This window comes from Schistocerca nitens, chromosome 3 (assembly GCF_023898315.1).
Source record: "Schistocerca nitens isolate TAMUIC-IGC-003100 chromosome 3, iqSchNite1.1, whole genome shotgun sequence".
NCBI classification, from domain to species: domain Eukaryota; kingdom Metazoa; phylum Arthropoda; class Insecta; order Orthoptera; family Acrididae; genus Schistocerca; species Schistocerca nitens.
The window spans coordinates 275,376,436-275,395,477 of NC_064616.1; the positions used below are offsets into that span (position 1 = coordinate 275,376,436).

Here is a 19,042-nt window from a genome sequence, read left to right on the forward strand (position 1 = left end):
CGGAGACCGTGGCTGCGGTTACCCTTGACGCTGCATCACAGACAGCGTTTCGGTGTGAACCAAAGCGATATTTTTCGGACATGGAGGAAATACAGAGAGAGGAATGTCGATGACATGCCTCGATCAGGCCGCCCAAGGGCTACTACTGCAGTGCTTGACCACTACCTACGAATTATGGCTCAGAGGAACCCCCACAGCAGCCGCCCGCGGTGGTCTAGCGGTTCTAGGCGCTCAGTCCGGAACCGCGCGACTGCTACGGTCGCAGGTTCGAATTCTGCCTCGGGCATGGACGTGTGTGATGTCCTTAGGTTAGTTAGGTTTAAGTAGTTCTAAGTTCTAGGGGACTGATGACCACAGATGTTAAGTCCCATAGTGCTCAGAGCCATTTTTGAACCCCGACAGCAACGCCACCATGTTAAATAATGCTTCTCGTGCAGCCACAGGACGTAGAGTTATGATTCAAACTGTGTCCAGTAGGCTGCATGATGCGCAGCTTCACTCCCGACGTCCATGGCGAGGTCCATCTTCGCAACCACGACACCATGCAGCGCGGTACAGGTGGGCCCAACAACATGCGGAATGGACCGCTCAGGATTGGCATCACGTTCTTTTCACCGATTACTGTCGATATGACTTCAATCAGACAATCGTCGGAGACGTGTTTGGAACAACCCAGTCAGGCTGAACGCCTTACACACTCTGTCCAGTGAATGCAGCGAGGTGGAGGTTACCTGCCGTTTTGGTGTGCCATTGTGTGGGGGCGACGTACGCCGCTGGTGGTCATGGAAGACGCCGTAACGGCTGTAAGATACGTGAATGCCATCCTCCGACCCATAGTGCAACCATACCGGTAGCATATTGGTGAGGAATTCGTCTTCATGGACGGCAATTCGCGCCCCTATCGTGCACATCTTGTGAATGACTTCCTTCAGGGTAACTACATCGCTCGACTAGTGGCCAGCATGTTCTCCAGACATGAACCCTATCGAACATGCCTGGGATAGATTGACAAGGGCTGTATACGGACGACTTGACCCACCAACCATTCTGAGGGATCTACGCCGAATCGCCGTTGAGGAGTGGGACAATCTGGACCAACAGTGCCTTGATGAACTTGTGGATAGTACGCCACGACGAATACAGGCATGCATCAATGCGAGAAGACGTGCTACTGGGTATTAGAGGTACCGGTGTGTACAGTAATCTGGACCATCACATCTGAAAGTCTCGTTGTATGGTGGTGCAACAATCATTGTGTGGTTTTCATGAGCAATAAAAAGGGCGGAAATGATTATGTAGATCTCTATTCCAATTTTCTGTATTGGTTCCGGAACTCTCTTACCCGATCTTCGTTGATCCATTATGGATTGTGGGACGACGGCTGGCATGAACTACTTCATGCAATAATTTACCAACAGCCGTATGTATTTTAAAAATTTATTTTACGTTATGAACTTCTATGTGCTACCAGTTTCGGCATTACACTGATGCCATCTTCAGGCCCCACTCGTCATAGTCGTAAAATCGCCATACACGGAAGGAGCCATATAACTGGATCCGTGAATCAATCGTCCTGCAACAGCTCATGGTGTCCAGGCGACAGAGTACGGTAGTTCATAAAATAAAATAAATTTCTACAAAACATACGACTGTTGGTAAATCCCTGAACCGAGGTGACGCAAAACGTTTCCTGATGTGTGTATTTAGCTGAGTGTGTGGGAAAACAAGAAGGAAATTTAAAATTTGCGGCAACCCTTGAAGCGTGCTGGGATGTCGCACTTAATAGCGCGGTCCACAAAACCTAGGTGCATAACATAGTTTCAACTTGTCACAGATGACAGCTAGCCTTGTTCTTAGAAAGGACCTTTTCTTTTCATGTTTGCCCGGATAAATATTTGGACTCGGAATGTGTCTCATCCTGAAGATACGAAAATACTGCGTCTAGAAACCACCTATTATCTTCCAGTCGGAACATGGGCCGAAATGGAGCACTGAAGACAGATTTTCCTCTGCTCTTCAAATAAACTGCACGCAAAGTGTGCAAATGATGTTAGGCTTGTCGGCACAATAATACGATAGTCCAGTTCTTAAATTAAAAAAAAAAACACTGAAAAAATGCTTCAAATGGCTCTGAGCACTATGCGACTTAACTTCTGAAGTCATCAGTCGCCTAGAACTTAGAACTAATTAAACCTAACTAACCTAAGGACATCACACACATCCATGCCCAAGGCAGGATTCGAACCTGCGAGCGTAGTGGTCGCTCGGTTCCAGACTGTAGCGCCTAGAACCGCACAGCCACTCCGGCCGGCAACACTTAAAAAGTGACACCACTAATACGAACGTCATTAGGCGTCCTGGTCAGTGTGGCAGCAATTACTGTGAACCTAGATAAGTGAAGGCTGGCACTCGAAGCAATAAAAGGGTGTCTAATCTTCAGTTTGAACAAACTATTTGGAGTCTCACTGCACTGGAGCTGTGTTCTCCTCCCTTGGGTACGGAATTGATCCTGTTACCTCCCACACACTTCAGTGTAATAATTTGAACGTTTGTGTGTAATAATTTGAACTGTTGTGTGTAAGAATTTGAACGTTTAAGACTACAGAAAAGATTAATCCACATACTATCAGTCTAAGTGAGAAGAGATGCAGCTGAAACTATAAGATGGACAGTTGTCCAGGATATCAACAACTGAATAGGAAAAAACCCAGCGGTCAAGTTGTCAGTTAGGTTGTTCTACATTCATGGTTTGTGAAATTCAGAAAATTAAAAATAAACATTGTCAACATACATAGTTACCGAGCGCGTTTTAAATTGCTTCTGCCGAACCAATATTTACTGTGTTCTCACTTTTATTGGCCATTTTCAGAAGCAGGATTTTAGTTGGCAGTTGCATTGCGTTGTTTCCGGACGCTGCACGTTTAAATTCATGGGATGAGCCTCATTTCGAATCTGCATAACTTGTTGAAACTTCCGAATATTCATTGATGCGTGTACACGTGCTCTGTTTCTGATAAAATTTTATGTTAGTCATGCGCAGAGCCTGCGGGAGCTTATGAACAATTAACTTTCAGCTGTTCAGAACTTTTCAGGCCCCGTTATGCAGGTTCAGCAAAGTCACACATGTCAGTCTACAAACAGCCAGCGACATGTTGGCGAAGGAATGCGCTGTAATTAACTAGGGGCTTGCGTCGTATTAACTGTATCGTGCTTGAATTGGTTTCTTGGGCATTTACCCCCTAATATATCTCACCACCCAGTCTCGAATTTGTTTGGTGCTCAGTTTTGTAAGATTGTGATTAGATTCTTTTGCATCGTTACTGGAAATGATTTAGCTCAAGACCGTAAATCTGTTTCTTTGCGAATGCCTGTGAAGAGTAGGTAGCTTGAAGAAAGAAAATTCGCAGAGTAATGTCATGTCATGTTGATTGACACTGTTCATCTATAAAAGCTGTTGTACAAATTCACTACGAGGGGTAATTTATCACCTCGAAAAAATAAAGCTACGCTATTAGGTTCGAAGTGTGGTATCGTCTAGATACGGTGATGCCACACTATAGTCGACAACGCGAATCGATTCCACAGACTTCAACGAGGGCTCGCTGCAATCCGCAACAACCATTGGGAGACAGTCCAGAAGACATGCCCTATCTCTCAGTACAGCAGCGCTCTCGTGCTGAGATCAGTAATATAGTGTAGAGCATTCAAGAGCTCAACCCAGCTTAGAGCCCACAGCTCGTAGGCTAGTGGCTAGCGTTGCTGCCTCTAGATGACGGGGCCCCGGGTTTGATTCCCGGCCGGATTGTGGATTTTCTCTGCCCGGGGACTGGGTGTTCGTCTTGTCGTCGTCATATCATCATCATCCATCATCATCATCAACAACAACAATCGTGACAGTGACTCGATTGGACTGTGTAAAAAATTGGACTGTGAAAAAATTGAGACTTGGTACAGGAGCTGATGACTGCGCAGTTAAGCGCCCCACAAACCAAACATCACCACTCCAGGTTAGTGACTTCATCTGAAGGAGTCAACATCGTAGTGTAGAACCAAAGAGTTCTTAACGTTTCTGATGAAATGTTCTTTCGTAAATGTTGCATTTTGTACTGCAAGAGAGCAATGATGCTTTGCTAGTTAATGACAGTTGTAAATAACACAAAACTTCTCTTTTAGAAAAATGCATCAAATTGAAGTAAATCTTTTGTTCATACACAGGGTCAGTCACGAGGTTTTCTCCCTGTTTCTGGAGGGTATTCCTTAGGTTATTTACTTTCAAAAATTCACATAATTAATTTAAATAATTTTGTAGCAGTCTCTTGCATTCAGAGTGGGTTTAAAGGAAGTGTTCAAAATTTCCTCCCTGCATTTGAAGGCAAAGATTCGCACGTGAGTGAACCGCGCGAGTAGCATTTCGTAATTTCACATGCTCGTTCCTTATTGACGTTGCGGCATCGAAAATGCGTTGCCTCAATTCTTCTCGTGTTTCCACCTTAACTTCGTACACGATGTCTTTGATCCACACCCAGATGCAGTAATCTAGGGGTGTTCAATATGGGGATCTGGCAGGCCTGTTGATAGGGCCCCCGCGACCTATCCATCGATGTGGGAATTGCTGATTAAGATCAGCTGTTAACACGTGGTGGAAGTGTTCAGGTGCCCAGTCATGTTGAACGTACATGCGGCGTCTTGTTTCCAGAGGAACATCTTCAAGAAGCTACGATGAGTCTTCCCGTAAAAAGTTAAATTTCCCGGGAGAATAAACGACTCCAATAACCGGTCACACACAACACCACACCAGACATCGACACTGAATCTGCGTTGAAATTGACACACTACCGTGGCATGGGGAGTTTCGTCTGCCCTGACTTGCATGTTATGCATGTTGTTGCTGCCACCTCTTGTAAAGGTTGCCTTATCACTGAACGTTATGAAGCGATACAGCTGCTGATTTCCATTTAACAAGTTACAAAAGTGAAAAAAGTTGGCACAATAATGTGGCTCTAAATGGTGAACTGTCTGCACATGAAAAGGATACAGTCCATTCTCATGAAGAATCTTAAATACCTTAGATTATGAAACGTTCAGTCGGGTAGCTAGGCGTCTTGTACTTGAACGCGAGCACTGCGCTCGACTGAATGAAGAACGTTTTCCTCTTCTTGAACGTCACAACGCCTTTCGGATTCAATACGGATACTGGTAAGAGTACCAGTTTCAAGCAATGTTAGACATGTTCCACTAAATATTTTGGCACTCGGAATCCAACAATTAGGATACCGACTGTGATATTCGGCAACAGCAGCTTTCGCATTACCACCACAGAAGCCCCAAATGTATGCCGTCTCTCCATATTCCTGAGATGAAAACTTGTACGGTATCGCAAAGTGTACTGTACACAGGAGACAATAACAGTAAACAAGTGACTGCAGTATCAACAACGTGGTTGTTACGCAAACGTACCACTCGCTTCCCTTGTCTACCTAAGACTGATCGTGTGTCCTGTGAGCACAAGTGTTTTACATTTTTTGTTCCAAATAACCTAAGGAATAACCTCCAGCAACCGGGGAAAACCTCGTGACTCACCTTGTATGTAATAAAGTGAACTAATATTTCATGTGTTGTAGTTTGATGAGCCTTCTCCCAGAGAAATGGAAGAACTCACAGTTATGACTGGATGAAAGTAATGTCGTCTGGTTGCATCACGAAATAAATGTCTTCACCCTGGTACACATTGAAATCCTCGCGTCACATCTGCGCTGCAAATTGCTAGATAAACATGTCGAACAAATAGCTCAGCGAATTTATAAAGTGGAATATCGTGCGGTAATTCCGCGTATAGAGGGAAGCAATGTTGCAACAATCCACGCTGTGTTGGCCGAAATGTTGGGCAACGATGATCCATCATATGACCCAGTTGGCGCACGCGCTTCGGTATAGTCAAAGAGACTGAAAGACAAAGAACGAATTGTCATGCCATATCGAGGAAGGGAGTGAGACAGGGTTGTAGCCTCTCCCCGATGTTGCTCAATCTGTACATTGAGCAAGCAGTAAAGGAAACAAAAGAAAAATTTGGAGTAGGTAGTAAAATCCATGGAGAAGAAATAAAAACTTCGAGGTTTGCCGATGACATTGTAATTCTGTCAGAGACAGCATAGGACTTGGAAGAGCAGTTGAACGGAATGGACAGTGTCTTGAGTATATAAGATGAACATCAACAAAAGCAAAACGAGGATAATGGAATGTTGTCAAATTAAATCGGGTGATGCTGAGGGGATTAGATTAGGAAATGAGACACTCAAAGTAGTAAAGGAGTTTTGCTATTTGGGGAGCAAAATAACTGATGATGGTCGAAGTAGAGAGGATATAAAATGTACACTGGCAATGGCAATGAAAGCGTTTCTGAATAAGAGAAATTTGTTAACATGAAGTATTGATTTAAGTGTCAGGAAGTCGTTTCTGAAAGTATTTGTATGGAGTATGGAAGTGAAACGTGGACGATAAATAGTTTAGACAAGAAGAGAATAGAAGCTTTCGAAATGTGGTGCTACAGAAGAATGCTGAAGATTAGATGGGTAGATCACATAACTAATGAGGAGGTACTGAGTAGGATTGGGGAGAAGGGGAGTTTGTGGCACAACTTGACCAGAAGAAGGGATCGGTTGGTAGGGCATGTTCTGAGGCATCAAGGGATCACCAATTTAGTATTGGAGGACAGTGTGGAGGGTAAAAATCGTAGAGGGAGACCAAGAGATAAATACACTAAGCAGATTCAGAACGGTGTAGGTTGCAGTAGGTACTAGGAGATGAAGAATCTTGCACAGGATAGAGTAGCATGGAGAGCTGCATCAAACCAGTCTCAGGTCTGACGACCACTACAACAACAACAACAACAACAACAACATCTCTTTGAAGAACCCGGTGTCGCGGAAGAAGCGGAGGTCTTGGTACTCGAAGACCGGGAAAACAGACTTCAACAGCAAAGATCTCCGACGAGTCGCCCATAGTAGGCGAGGACTAAGATGATCGGAGTTTTTCCGAGATGGTACTTGAATCTTCATGACTACCCCTCGTATACTGGCGTGTTTTTTTTAATCCTTCAAGCTATACACAAAGTTCTGATTTCCTGCAAACTAGCACTGTGTTTACGATTGAGCGAAATCCGAATAAGCTGTCACAAGTACCGTCTGACATATGCTGGTTCAGCCTTGCACTGCGGATAGATGCTACGCCCCCTCCCACAGCGTCCTGCAGATGCACGTATTTCTCGTTATTCAGGTGTCACTTGTAACAGTCATCAGAAGATATTTCTCTGTTATTTCTAAATATATTTTAAAATCTGTGAGCTTTGTAACTGCATTCAACTCAGACTGCAACTTGGGTGTTCCATATTATGTATATAATAAAAGAAAAATGTAAATTCTGGTCTCATTACGAGGGCAGTTCAATAAGTAATGCAACACATTTTTTTTCTCGGCCAATTTTGGTTGAAAAAACCGGAAATTTCTTGTGGAATATTTTCAAACATTCCCGCTTCGTCTCGTATAGTTTCATTGACTTCCGACAGGTGGCAGCGCTGTACGGAGCTGTTAAAATGGCGTCTGTAATGGATGTGCGTTGCAAACAACGGGCAGTGATAGTGTTTCCTTTGGCGGAAAACCAGGGCATCTCAGATATTCATAGGCGCTTGCAGAATGTCTACGGTGATCTGGCAGTGGACAAAAGCACGGTGAGTCGTTGGGCAAAGCGTGTGTCGTCATCGCCGCAAGGTCAAGCAAGACTGTCTGATCTCCCGCGTGCGGGCCGGCCGTGCACAGCTGTGACTCGTGCAATGGCGGAGCGTGCGAACACACTCGTTCGAGATGATCGACGGATCACCATCAAACAACTCAGTGCTCAACTTGACATCTCTGTTGGTAGTGCTGTCACAATTGTTCACCAGTTGGGATATTCAAAGGTTTGTTCCCGCTGGGTCCCTCGTTGTCTAACCGAACACCATAAAGAGCAAAGGAGAACCATCTGTGCGGAATTGCTTGCTCGTCATGTGGCTGAGGGTGACAATTTCTTGTCAAAGATGGTTACAGGCGATGAAACATGGGTTCATCACTTCGAACCTGAAACAAAACGGCAATCAATGGAGTGGCGCCACACCCACTCCCCTACCAAGAAAAAATTTAAAGCCATACCCTCAGCGGGTAAAGTCATGGTTACAGTCTTCTGGGACGCTGAAGGGGTTATTCTGTTCGATGTCCTTCCCCATGGTCAAACGATCAACTCTGAAGTGTATTGTGCTACTCTTCAGAAATTGAAGAAACGACTTCAGCGTGTTCGTAGGCACAAAAATCAGAACGAACTTCTCCTTCTTCATGACAACGCAAGACCTCACACAAGTCTTGCACCCGAGAGGAGCTCACAAAACTTCAGTGGACTGTTCTTCCTCATGCACCCTACAGCCCCGATCTCGCACCGTCGGATTTCCACATGTTTGGCCCAATGAAGGACGCAATCCGTGGGAGGCACTACGCGGATGATGAAGAAGTTATTGATGCAGTACGACGTTGGCTCCGACATCGACCAGTGGAATGGTACCGTGCAGGCATACAGGCCCTCATTTCAAGGTGGCGTAAGGCCGTAGCATTGAATGGAGATTACGTTGAAAAATAGTGTTGTGTAGCAGATTGGGGAATAACCTGGTGTATTTCAATGCTGAATAAAACAACCCCTGTTTCAGAAAAAAAATGTTGCATTACTTATTGAACTGCCCTCGTATAAACTAAGTTTTGTCAAAATTTTACTACGCAGTGCCCTACTGATGGCTACTTGAAGCTAGTGCTGTCTTCTGTTCAAGAATATTGAGTAAAACGGATGATATAATGAGTGAGTGTTCTCAGCGGCGATTGTGTTCGCTATGTTACGCCGCACATCACAGCAATGTGACACTTGACCGTGAAGACAGAGGTGCGTGCCACGGCAGCCATACGGTACCCAGTCGCTACTGGCTGCATTATTCTTAGCGACTTGCTGTCAACGTTAGTAAACATCATGCAAACAAATGTCGTACCATACTAACGTGAGGTTCTATAGACAGGGCGCATGAAATTACATTTAGTTTCCGATCAGAACAAAGGTAAGGTTTCCGTGGACACAGGAAGTCTCACGAAATATCTCAGGAAGAATAATTGCTTGGGCTGACTCCATTTACATGTTACGACAACCTATTTGAAAATATCTTTAAAAACAGCATAGAAATGATACCTGAAGACTCTCAGAAGAGGAACCCAGTATTCTGCTGTACAAATCACTCTGAATTCTTGTTACTTACGGCGAAATTGTTCCTTTTCTGATGAGTATTGAGTTTATACCCAGATTTTCTTCATCCTCTTAACTAAACCTACGTGCCAGTGACAACGCAAGGGCCCTATTACTCTCTTCCGAAACTACATCTAATCCACCTCATGAGAAATTCAAAGGAAAGAAATGGGTATTCTGAAACCCGCTGTCAACGGGTAATCGAGCGAGGTGGTGCAGTGGTTACTGCAGTAGAATCGCATTCGGGAGGAGTGCTGTTCAAATCCTCTTTCGGCCATGTGTATTTAGGTAGACTTATGGTTTGCATAAGCGCTTATGAGAACTGGCGGGATGATGGTTTCGTGAAGGAAAACTCCGATTTCATTTCACATACTCGACCATTCCTATCTTGCGCTTCGTCTCTGCCTCGGTGTCGGCATGACATTAAATCCTAATTTTTCTTCATTCTGTCGAAGAGCACGTTAGGACAGATGATTAAAGGCTGTCCTCCCTCATCATACCATGGATAGGTTTGGAATCTCATCCAGGACGTTGTCACACTATCTGCTATTGAAACACTGCGTACTGTACCATTGCTTCCCCAAGTCCGCCAAATCCAACCATGGGAAGCATCTCATCGCAGGATCTAACCAATTATCTTCTGGTCGAGTGACACGGTGTCACTTAGATATTATGATAATATGCCCTCCACTAGACACCCCACTCTAGTTTAGAGAAAGAAATGTGTCGTCATCCACCTGAAACATATGGTGATTAGCGGTGTATTGTTGTTGTTGTTGTTGTTGTTGTTAGATTATTCGGAAGCTTTCTGTGTTCATATTTAAATGACCTGTAAGTGCTGTTACGAGGACCATTATCTCGTTCTTGCTACATCACTATTGTATTGGATACTGAATTTGTCTCTTTCTACCCTCATTGTGATACGGTGGTGCCTTTTTTCTTTTTTACGCGTTCCACCTCAGAAAGAGCAGTTTTTGCTGAGTACTGGGAATATGATTATAGGCAAATGCTGGAGTCTGTGTCGCATGTTCTTTCGCCCACTCAATATCACGACTGACTTTGTTCGGAGAACATATAGTGTGACGTAAATAACGTGTTTAATGTGTTAAATGGGTTTTCTATCACTTCCTGGTAGAGCAACTTCATAATTATAGTTCAGAAGCACAATATTGTCCGTGTCCTACAATAATGAGCATTTCATTTGTAATGTTCTTGTTCATCACTAAGTCAGCAAAGTATTCAGTGCGTTGGACTTAATTTATTCGAATCACATCAGCGACAGAAAGTTTTCATCCCTGTGTGTCTAAGTTAATTCGGAAACTGTGGTTTCTCGTATTGACAGTATGTGGCTCTATGTGAATACATGGTGTCTGTTCTTTCAGACATGTTCGAAAGCCCAGACTATCCATTCATATATAACATATTCGCCTCGATGGGCAATGAATCCACCACCTACAGTGCTGATGCACAAATACGTTCGGCCTCTTGCGGGAATATCAAAGTAGCAGGGATGGAGGACATGCGTAAAGACTGCGGAAAGGTGGCGCTAGGTGGCCAAGTGGGTCAGCAGAGAGGCGTGCTGAGATAGCGCAGTCGCGATAAATAGTGTGTCCTGATGGCGCAGTGGTTAACGCACCTGCCTAATAGGCAGGAGATCCCGGGTTCGAATCCCGGTTTGCCACACACATTTTCACATGTCGCCGCTCTTTCCCAGTACAAAGTCCCAATGCAGCTGACATCAACAGTTCGTTCCCTTTACTTCCCCGTCTCCCCCCCCCCCCCCCCACACACACACCCTATATACGACATAGGTACGAGGTACGCACTTGGAAAGGAAAAATATCTGTGCTTGCCTGTTATAGATACATTTTGAATTCGGTTTTCGGCTTTTTCGTTCATCAGTTTAAAAGAGAATTCCAAGAGTGTTCTTACATAAATTCCACGGACGATTGCTCCTGCCATCATCTTCATTATGCATAAGTTACCCGCAGTCTGTAATGACTTGGAAGATAACACGGACAAGACTTTCTCCCCATCATAATACTTCGGTCTGGCGTTAAAATTAACTCTCTGTGATAACGGTTTGAAGTAGTGTATCAAATGTAACAGCAGTTTCTCCTTGACACAAAGCACTTAGGCTTGGTTTATTTCCAGTTCTTCTACCTCCACAAAACAGAGGCTGAGAGACTCATAAAGTGCAACCCCGGTCGTGGCTCTAGCTTTTAAATTTTCAGCTACGACACCATATGTGGTGCGTGTCCATGCAGAGAAATAATTAAAATGGGTGGAAATGGGCATGTGTGTGTCTGACAGCGTACCAACAAATGAGGCTACCCATTAACACTAGTGTACGGATAGAAACAAGCGTTGCTAGTTGAATGGCTGCTTAGAGGAAAGTGATTTTAAAAAAATCGCTGGCTGTAAACGATCCAAATAGTCCATGAGCTCTTTTGGGGAGCACAACTGGCAAGGAGCTTGTGCTTTTCTCACACCATTCTGTTCTCTTGTGGATTGTCCCAGAGGTGGGCATGTGTTTGTGAAATACACAGTTCCAGTGAGAGAGCCCTTACTACACATCATCTCCTTTTTACTCCGGATCTCTGTCAACGCTTTCCGTTTGCTCTCACGATGTATGCCCATTGCGATACTGTAACGCATGATCCCATATGACAGTTATTACATTCTCTCGGTTGTCGTTTGTCTGGAATATAAAGGGTGGCCGCCGTTTAATATTGAAGTTAGCCAATCAGGCCGTTGCACGCGCAAACTCAAGCGGCCCGCCAGATACAGTAATTAGTATCAGTTGTCTTCAAAAGGTAAATGATACCGCACGAGCCTTTGGCTCGGGTTCGATCCTTACTACCATCCCATGTCCAATTTTTGTATCGCTCTCTTGTTTGGTTTTAGGAAACCAAACGAAGAACACGTATAAGAACAACTGACACTAACTGTATTTGGCGGGCCGCTTGAATTTGTGCGCGCAAAAGCCTGATTAGCGAACTCCAGTGCTAATTAACTCGGAAGCTGCGCGTCATATCGGTTTTTTTCTTAAGTCAGTTACGTCTGAGCACAACCTACCCCACAACACTGTTTCTCATTGTTTCTAACCGCCCTGTATACGTAGTATATTTCACCCTCAGAGGTTATCTGAGAAAGAGAGGAGGTCAAGTTAGGTCAATGAAAATAGATCAAATTCTCCTCAGGTTTCCGCCTTGTGCTGCGCAGATGAAACGTAATGGTGTGGATAAGCCTTTAGAAGCAGTGTTAATCAAAGGACGACTTACAGATGGAGAGGCGAAAAGTACTGACGCCGTGCAACGGCGAGGGTGGAGGGCTCGTATAAAGACTGCCAGTGTGTGAAGACGGCGATGTTGGTTACAGCGTGCCTGGGTGTGGCAGCGAGCTGCACAAAGCAGAGCTTTGCGAGAGAAGTACGGCAAAGACGCCCATTCTTTCTCGTCGCGCTACCGCGGGGACCACTGACCGCAAAGTAGTGGCCGTTTCCGTGAGGAGCTCAAAGTTGCCCCCAGGACTCTGGCCCGTGCCTCAGGAGCTGTGTCGTCATGCTAAACGAAAAGCTTGCCTAGTCTTAAATAGTCACATTGTCTTTTGTAGACTCCATGGTTGGCTGAAAGACCGAGGAAGCATCTTAAAAAGCCCACGGGCGAACCTTTCCGTCGTCCTTGTGTGAACTGTACTACTGAAAGATTGCTCAATGACGACACGAACTCTGCCAACGAAATGAATTTTGGGGGAGGGGGGCAGGCAGTCGCGTTTGTGAGGGAATCGGCGAGGCATGATACAATACACTGCCGTAATTTGTAAATGTGAAAAAACTGTATTGTTCTAGCGAATTTAGGTTTTGATAGTCAGCATTCCAATTTTCTACTCACCCAGACTTATTTGTTCGTTTACTGCATGACTTTAGCGCCTTTAGCGTAGACGCTGGCACTTTTTAGGAAGTCTTCCGCTTTAGGCTGACAGCGTGTCAGATTTTGTTTCTCATAGTTTCTATTCCTATGGCGTCTTGTGCTTGATTTTCTATAGCAGATGCTTTCCAGCTTCATGTTTCACCTTATAGTTACAGTGATGTCAGCATATGATATGAATGATAAGAAAATAACGAACATCACATTCAAATCCTGCTTTCTCCACACAGATTCAACGGTGGCGGCAGCGGCGACGATGACCATCGTCGTCGCGCTAGTCTAGCCTGTGCAAATATCTTCATATCTGCTACTTCATCGTACAGCCTGTAGAACCTGCCTACTATATTCAAACTTGCGTCTCATTCTACAATTTTAACTCTCCCCGCCCCTGCCCATTTCCCCCTTCCCCAACCCCCCTCCCCATTACCAAATTGACTATTCCTACATGCAAGTTCGAACATAATGCTATTTTCTCATCAGTTCTACTCAGTCGTCCTTCATTAGATGGATCCACGTAATCTTCAGCATTCATCAGTCGCACCCCTTCTCAATACCTTCTTTTCTCTTCTTATTTATACTGTTAATCATCCAAGTTTCACTACACGACCTTTATAAATTGAGGCATTGACATGGGAAGGGTAGTAAGTCAAAACAAATCATTTTTCAGCTTCTCCCGCCGGAGGTTAGAGTCCTCCCTCGAGCGTGGGTGTGTGCGGTGTTCCTAGCGTAAGTTAAAGTAGTGCGTAAGTCTAGGGACCGGCGACCTCAGCAATTTGGTCCCTTAGGAATTCACACTTTTTTTTTTTCAGCTGCTTTATGGAAAACTTAGTAAGGCGTGCCGCCAGTGGCGTAGAACTAGCAGAAGGTCGAAACTGTGAGGCGTTGCATTCTCACAAACTACTTAAGGTAGGCTTGTAGTAAAATCACGTGAGCTATCACAAATAGGGGAGAGAGTCAACAAGCCACAGAGTTACCAGCATTTACTCTGTGATCAACAGTTTTTAGAAATTTATGGTAAGGACTATGGCACCAAACTGCTGAGGTCATCGGTCCCTAGGCTTACGCACTACTTACCCCAACTTAAACCAACTCACGCTAAGGACAACACAGACATCCATGCCCAAGAGAGGACTCGAACCTCCTACGGGGAGAGCCGCGCGAACCGTGAAGAGACGCCTAAGACCGCACGGCTACCCCGCGCGGATACTAACAGTTCATTACTGTGTCATTGATTGGTGCTAACGTTACTGAGAGTAGTTACTATGACAGAATGCCAGCGAAATCTTTTCCATACAAACTGGTAAGTCATATTTTCCGTCTTCAGTGAAATTTACTGGATTACATTCAGTGGTAACGCCTAGTTTTGTGTTCTGTTATGACCTAACCGATTCGTACACTTCCTTCGTGGAGGTTACTTGTAAATGCAAATATAACTGCCGCAGTTTCGGAGAGAATGACGCACGGAAGCTGCACTCAGTTTTGGAACCAAAACTGGATAAGTAAAGGTAATTTTCTTTTTGATTTAATCATCGTAGTGAGTAAACAAAGAAGACTGCGTGATATCGACGATCCTACTTTGAGCAGAAGACAAATACGTGTGACTGCCTCTGATTCCGTGTGGAGCGACAACTGCGCCGGCCAAAATAAAAATCGGATAGTTTTAATGGCGTTAATGCACGCAGTGGTAAAAAGTACGGTTGATCATGTCAATTTGACATTTGTAGTATCGATGTATTCGTGCATGCCTTGTGAAGAAAATTTCGGCTTAATAGAAAAGAAAAAGATTTCACAACCAATGACTCATGACGAAATAGCTGATATGCTCAACGAAGCAAAGAATGTAGAACCATTCGATGTCGTAAAGACGACGGAGGAAGATTTCTGTGATTTCGCCTCGATATGCGGTACATTACTGCATACAGCACCAGTGGAGATCAGTTCTGTCTCTTGGATTATAATTTCGGGGAATAAGCTGCCCATCATAGAAATAAAATATTCGTTCAGTGAAGTGGAACCGTGCAGGGAGCACAACATTTAGACGAAGGGTATATCTATCAAGTACGTCTCTGCATTTCGTTACCTACCACTAGTCGGACGAAGGCCCATCATTAGTAATAAAAAAAACAAACAAAAAAAAACACTCCTGGCGATTGGCTGCATGGACATAAAATATCATACATTGTTCCGCAATCTTTGTACACTATAATTATATTTCTTATACAGATGTGACAGCTTGCTATTAATATACTTGTTGCGTTAATCTGGATAGCCATTTTTTAAATCCTCTCTCCGTCCGAACAGGCCTTCGTAGGTCCAACGGTACCGACCGGCCGCCCTGTCATCCTCAGCCCACAGGCGGATATGTAGAGGAATGTGGTGAGCATACCGCTCTCCTAGCCTTATGTCAGTTTACGAGGCCGGAGCCGCTACTTCCCAATCAAGTAGCTCCTCAGTTAGCCTCAAAAGGACTGAGTGCACTCCGCTTGCCAACAGCGCTCGGCGGACCGGATGGTCACCCATCTAACAAGGGAACCTCCCCATCGCACCCCCCTCAGATTTAGTTATAAGTTGGCACAGTGGATAGGCCTTGAAAAACTGAACACAGAACAATTGAGAAAACAGGAAGAAGTTGTGTGGAACTATGAAAAAAATAAGCAAAATATACAAACTGAGTAGTCCATAGCGAAGATAAGCAACTTCATGGATAGCATTACCTTAGGAGCGCCGTGGTCCTGTGGTTAGCGTGAGCAGCTGCGGAACGAGAGGTCCTTGGTTCAAGTCTACCCTCGAGTGAAAAATTTGTTTTTTTGGGAGTGATTATCACATCCACAAGAAAACCTAAATCGGGCAAGGTAGAAGAATCTTTTTACCCATTCGCCAAGTGTACAAGTTAGGTAGGTCGACAACATATTCCTGTCATGTGAGGCACATGCTGTCACCAGTGACGTATAGAATATATCGACGTGTTTTCCTGTAGAGGAATCGGATCAAATGTTTTCGGTTCCCATTGGAGAGGCACGCCCTTTCGTCTACTAATCGCACGGTTTTGCGGTGCGGTCGCAAAATACAGACACTAAACTTATAACAATGAACAGAGACGTCAATGAACGAACGGACAGATCACAACTTTGCGAAAATAAAGTAAAATTTTCACTAGAGGGAAGACTTGAACCAAGCACCTCTCGTTCCGCAGCTGCTCACGCTAACCACGGGACCATGGCGCACCTGAGCTTAAGTTGTCCCTGATGTTGCCTATCTTGCCATGGACTACCGAGTTTGTATATTTTGCTTATTTTTTTCATAGTTCCACACAACTACTTCCTGTTTTCTCAATTGATCTGTGTTCAGTTTTTCAAGGCCTATCCACTGTGCCAACTTATAACTAAATCTGAGGGGGGTGCGATGGGGAGGTTCCCTTGTAAGTACCAGCCCAGCCCGACGGCGCTTAACTTCGGTGATCTGATGGGAACCGGTGTTACCACTGCGGCAAGGCCGTTGGCTTATTTTCTAAATGCAACTTCGTATTTCGTAGTGTCAAATCGTGTTTTGCTTCTCCTGTGAAATTATCTTTTTCTGACATACTCATTTACCCGTGTGAGTGGCTTGATTATCATAACCTGTCTTTTGTGTTTCATGTAAACATGAAGTGTAGGAAGGGGAAGGAGAGGGAGTGGACGGGTGGGAAATCGTGACGGCTGGCCGCACAGGCATTGTGGTAATGCAGTGGCGAAAGTTGAAAATTTGTGCCGGACCGGAACTCTTACCTGAATTTATCGCTTCTCACGAGCAGATGCCTTAACCGCGTCCGCCATCCAGGCACGACACGATCCCTTACCGACTCAAATTTCCAACTTCTCACGCCTCAGTGCGGCGTCTCCGTCCATTAAGGTCACTAATCACAAATCCTGATACCCACAGGAGTTCGGACGATATTTGTGCTTTCGCATTGAAACAAACGTCGAGGAGACTTCCCCCTCCTTTTTTTTTTTTTTTTTATTAAAGAAACGTGAGTAAATGAATGGTGTCTCTACTTTTGGACATATCCGGCAAAAGGCACCATTCAGATATATACGTTAATGTGTTTCGTACACAAGCTGCGTAATTGGCTGGCGTCAGTTGTTCAGATTCTCAAAAAGCGAACCCTCTGTCTTGTTGTTGCACAGAAGTCGTTATACTGAGCGCTGAAAGCGTTTCGTGGAAACCTGTGAAGAAACTTTTCCACCATATGACTCAAAATTTCTTCAGACATGCCTTCTTTTGTCCTATACGCCCAGAAATAGCGATAAGTGTAACAGTGAGGTATATCGTGAGGCTTTTGTTGAATATTCGATGGAATAAAATGTTCTTTCGGTAATTCTTAAATGAGAGAATTAATTTCTTCATCGATCGTTTGCGAGTATCTACGTGGAGACAATAGACTTCCCCTACTGGTGTGTTCAGTACCTGATATTCAGATAGTTGCCGAGATACTGCAGTGTGCCCGTGCCCTACCTCGGTCGCATGCGCTGTGCACTGCGGCGTACTTCCTTGTATTGTTAAGCTCACAGGAATCGTGATATACAGGAATGTGGGTGGCGACGAGCGAGCGGCTAGCTTTCACGCTTTGTCAACGAGCTTTCGAGGCGTCCGACTGGTCGAGAGGGTAGTATGGATCCAGAGGACACTAAAAGCTGAGGACTGCCTGGAGAACGTGGACGCCAAGCCATAAATAGCTACCGTCGAGATTAAACCACTCACGAGAGTAAATGGATGGCCTCGCGGCAGTGGCTATCTGTTCCTTGAACAAGACAAAGGTGAGGCGGGCTTCCGAATGGGCGCAGCCAGAAGGAATTATATCGAGCATCTGGATGGGACGAGGCAGTCAGCGAAGCAACTGATAGTGTGATCACATTAAAGATAAAAGGGTGACTACTCGCAGCCTAGCACGAGAGTATAAGTTAAAAATCCCAACCATTCCGCGATACTAACCCCGGTGTTGCAAACAATTTCCGCAACGTGAAAAGTTTCCGATATGCCAGTGAAGGAATCAATATTAATCTAAGATTATGGATGGTCTGCAAAAGACCCGTTTACGTCAAAGTCCGAATGTCACCCACCCTCATTCTGGGGGTGGGTCGAAGTTTGTCAAAAACCCACCCCCCTCCCGCCAACGATATAACTTTGTCACCCCCGCAGTCGTTACTTAATTATAATTATTATTTGTTTACATCAGTGCATATCACATCGCTATAGCGTTACTTCCACACAAAAAACAGCATTTGAAAACGCGCGTCTGAAAATTGGAGAATTGCATGTGTTATGCTATTGATGTAAGGAAAATTTAAGGAACAAGCGTAAAGGTGAAGGTGGGAGAAAGGATATGGAAGGAAAGGAATTGTTAATGTCAGTTGCATCGGGACTCAATGCGGAATCAGCGGTGACGAGTGGAAACGTGTGTCGGGCTGGGATTCGAACCCGCGATCTCCTGCTTACTACGCAGTTGGGCATTCCGTTAACCACTGCGCATCCGGACACAGTGTTTATCGCGAATATGCGGACTATGTGGGCACGCCTCTGGGCTGACCCCACACTCTCACCTAGCGCCATCTGCATTCCTCGTTCATGTCAGTTAGACCGTCAGCGAGAGCGCATCGCTAGCTCCTGCTACTACTAAGGCGAGTACACCGTTTGCTTCTTAGATATTTTACAAACAGCAGCGACTTATTTTCAGTTATCTGTGTAATTACTAGTTTATTTTTGTAATTTCTTGCGTGTTCGAGTGCTTACTAGGTAGAACCTTTTATTTCAATAACAGTGTTTTTGTACTTATT

At 44.7% G+C, this 19,042-nt stretch overlaps 1 protein-coding gene and 1 non-coding gene across 6 annotated transcripts in view; both read left to right on the forward strand.

Annotated features, from left to right (window-relative positions):
- Positions 1–19,042, forward strand: part of LOC126248243 (ribosomal protein S6 kinase 2 beta) — a 634,112-nt gene that overhangs the window by 157,391 nt on the left and 457,679 nt on the right. The gene's annotated exons all lie outside the window — the stretch shown is intronic.
- On the forward strand, positions 10,913–10,986 carry Trnai-aau (transfer RNA isoleucine (anticodon AAU)). The gene has a single exon. It is a non-coding gene; the product is annotated as a tRNA-Ile (tRNA).